The following is a 3,947-nucleotide window of genomic DNA, read 5'->3' on the forward strand; positions in this document are numbered from 1 at the left end:
GTGCGGGAGCTTCAGGCACCTTCGGTAGCCTAGGCCCTTGGTCGTGCAAGAGCCTCGAGACCATCGACACCTTGGTGCTTGGATGTGCGGGAGCCTCAGACACCATCAGCAACCTAGGCCCCTGGTCGTGCGGGAGGCTCGGGCACGATCGAAACCTTAGGCCTCTGGTCGTGCGAGAGCCTCGAGCACCATCGGTAACCTAGGCCTTGATCGTACGAGAGCCTCGGGCACCATCGGCACCTTGGTGCTTGGATATGTGGGAGCCTCAGACACCATCGGCAACGTAGGCCCTTGGTCGTGCAGGAGCCTTGGGCACCATCGGCACCTTGGTGTCTCGGATGTGCAGGAGCCTCGAGCAGCATTGGCACCTTGGTACTTGGATGTACGGGAGCCTCGGACACCATCGACAACCTAGGACGTTGAATGTGAGGGTGCCTCGGGCAGCAGGGGCACCCTGGTGCCTCGGATGTGCGGGCTAAAGAAAAGTGTCCTGCTTCGTAGACATCTGAATGTTGCACAGTAGGCGATGGACGAAGTTTTTAGCTCTTTAAGGGTGAGATCCGCGCCCCGACGTGGCCCCCTTGAACTCGAGGTGGGGTGCGCCCACAGCCCCCACGGGGGTCGGATAGTCCCGCAATGACTCACCGACGGTGGTGGGTCAATCGCCGGCGCTAGTGGCTGGGGTGATGATTTTCCGACCGGTCAAGCCCGTGCCCATAGAAATATAGCAAATGACTCTAGGACTAGGTTCCCTATATCGGGCAAAGATCTCTTAGGATGGCTTATGCATTGCTATAGGCTCGAGCTTGGCTTGCCCATTCTCCCCCGTCATGTTAGGGATGCCTTGTGCCTCCCAAGTAGGCGACCCATCGGCGCCTTGGCCTTGCCAAGGCCTTGCCTGCATTCAAGTCGCCAGACCCCAGCATCAAGTCCTTTGACTAACGCCACCTGGGGCGAAGTTGAGTTTGTAGGCTGGGTCTTGGCTTGACCAAGTTCGAGTGGGATTTTGTCCCTCGTAGTTCTCGTGCCAAGCGTTTGTGGTATGCCCTCGTTTCATTGTTCCTTCCGCTCCCCTACCAATACATTGGTTGGGTGGGTTGTTGGCCGGTGTGCGTGGGTGCTGCTACTAGTACGCAATGGGTATATGAGTGGTGTTTTGGTTGTGTGTATTGGCAGAGGCTCCATGCTACCCGCATCGAGCTGTCGAGCCACACTCCTCTTCATTGACTCCCTTTATTCTAATTGAACCCAAGGGGTGCGATCGAGATCCTATGTTGCGTACCTAAGCCAGATGGAATTCTAGATTTAGGCCCTTGTTTCTCGATGCCTATGCATTTTGTCTCTTGACACGGACGATGCTCGTGCTCTGTTATGACCTCTTCGTTAGTCACGCGGCATGTTGAGAGCCATGCAGTGTCGACATTGCAGAGGAATTCTACCTGGTTGATCCTGCCAGTAGTCATATGCTTGTCTCAAACATTAAGCCATGCATGTGTAAGTATGAACAAAATCAGTTTATGAAACTGCGAATGGCTCATTAAATCAGTTATAGTTTGCTTGATGGTATTTGCTACTTGGATAACCGTAGTAATTCTAGAGCTAATACGTGCAACAAACCCCGACTTCTGGAAGAGATGCATTTATTAGATAAAAGGTCAACGGGCTTTGCCCGTTGTTCGATGATTCATGATAACTCGACAAATCGACGGCCTTTGTGCCAAGAACGATCATTCAAATTTCGCCCTATCAACTTTCGATGGTAGGATAGTGGCCTACTATGGTGGTGACGGGTGACGGAGAATTAGGGTTTGATTAGGAGAGGAGCCCGAGAAACGGCTACCACATCCAAGAAAGGCAAGCAGCACGCAAATTACCCAATCGACACGAAGAGGTAGTGACAATAAATAACAATACCGGGCACTATGAGTCCGGTAATTGGAATGAGTACAATCTAAATCCCTTAATGAGGATCCATTGGAGGGCAAGTCTGGTGCCGCGATCATGTAATTCCAGCTCAATAGCGTATATTTAAGTTGTTGCGTTAAAAAGCTCGTAGTTGGACTTAGGGGTGGGTCACGGTCCGCCTCACGATGAGCACCACCGCTTGTCCCTACTACGGCGATGCATTCCGGCCTTAATTGGCGGGTCGTTCCTCCTACAATTGTTACTTTGAAGAAATTAGAGTGCTCAAAGCGGGCCTACGCTTGTATACATTAGCATGGGATAACATCATAGGATTTTGATCCTATTGTGTTGGCCTTCGGATCAAGTAATGATTAACAGGACAATGGGGCATTCAGATTTCATAGTCAAAGGTGAAATTCTTGGATTTATGAAAGACGAACAATCTATGAAAGCATTTGCCAATAATGTTTTCATTAATCAAGAATAAAAGTTGGGGGCTCAAGATGATCGATACCGTCCTAGTCTCAACCATAAACGATGCCGACCGTGGATCTGCGGATGTTGCTTTTAGGACTCTACCAAAGACCTTATGAGAAATCAAAGTCTTTGGGTTCCGGGGAGTATGGTCACAAGGCTAAAACTTAAAGGAATTGTGGAAGGGCACCACAGGAGTGGAGCTCATGGGCTTAATTTGACTCAACACCGGAAACTTACTAGGTCCGGATATAGTAAGGATTGATGATCGAGAGCTCTTTCTTGATTCTATGGGTGGTGGTGCATGGCCGTTCTTAGTTGGTGGAGTGATTTGTCTTGTTAATTCAGCTAACTAACGAGACCTCACCGCTAACTAGCTACACGGAGGTGATCCTATGTGGCTAGCTTCTTAGAGGGACTATGGCCTTGTAGGCCACGGAAGTTTGAGGCAATAACAGTCCGTGATGCCCTTAGATGTTCGGGCAGGCCTTACACCGATGTATTCAACGAGTCTATAGCCTTCACGATGTGCTCGAGTAATCTTTGAAATTTCATCGTGATGGGGATAGATCATTGCAATTGTTGTCTTCAACGAGGAATTCCTAGTAAACGTGAGTTATCACTCGCTGACTACGCCCCTGCCCTTTGTACACACAAACTGTCGCTCCTACCGATTGAATGGTCCGGTGAAGTGTTGGGATCCCGACGACGTGGGCGGTTCGTAGCTCGCGACGTCGCGAGAAGTCCACTCAACCTTATCATTTAGAGGAAAGAGAAGTCGTAACAAGGTTTCTGTAGGTGAACCTGCGGAAGGATCATTGTCGAAACCTACCTAGCAGAACGACCCGTGAACGCGTTGTATACAACATCGGAGGTGGTGCGGGTGCATCATCGCCTGTCGCCAACCCTACGTGTCGGAGTGGCCGGTCTTGTCGTCCCTTTGTCCATTGGGTGGGGTGAGATGTCAGGATCAACCTCTTCGATGTAAAATGAACAAACCCCTGGCGCGAATCGCGCCAAGGAATCGAAATGAAAAAGAGGACACATCTCTTGTTGCCTCACCGTTCGCGGTGTCAGTGCTTCAGTGATGTTGTTCTTTTGTCACAAAGTATATAGAACGACTCTCGACAACGGATATCTCGGCTCTCGCACCAATGAAGAACGTACCGAAATGCGATACTTGGTGTGAATCGCAGAATCCTGTGAACCATCGAGTCTTTGAATGCAAGTTGCGCCCCAAGCCATTAGGCCGAGGGCACGTCTGCCTGGGTGTCACGCATCATCGGCCCCATCCAACCCCGATCCTCGGGACTCGGTTGGACCATGGCGAAATTGGCCTCCGTGCGCCAAAGCCGCGGTTGGCCTAAATTCGAGTCCTCGACGACATAATCGTCGCTACTATCGGTGGTAATCTTGTAAGCAACCTCATTCGAGTAGTCGCGTTCGTCGATCGAGACCCTTAAACCCTTTCTAAGATCGCATCGCGATTCGTGTCAAAGGATTACCCGCCGTGTTTAAGCATATCAATAAGTGGAGGAAAAGAAACTTACTAGGATTCCCCTAGTAAC

At 50.4% G+C, this 3,947-nt stretch overlaps 1 non-coding gene across 1 annotated transcript; it reads left to right on the plus strand.

Moving 5' to 3' along the window:
* The first annotated feature begins 3,498 nt into the window (after window positions 1–3,498).
* LOC128279575 (5.8S ribosomal RNA) lies at window positions 3,499–3,654 on the plus strand. The gene has a single exon (XR_008269777.1). It is a non-coding gene; the product is annotated as a 5.8S ribosomal RNA (ribosomal RNA).
* Window positions 3,655–3,947: the final 293 nt, after the last annotated feature.

Source organism: Gossypium arboreum, chromosome 8, assembly GCF_025698485.1.
Source record: "Gossypium arboreum isolate Shixiya-1 chromosome 8, ASM2569848v2, whole genome shotgun sequence".
In the NCBI taxonomy this organism is placed as follows: Eukaryota; Viridiplantae; Streptophyta; class Magnoliopsida; order Malvales; family Malvaceae; genus Gossypium; species Gossypium arboreum.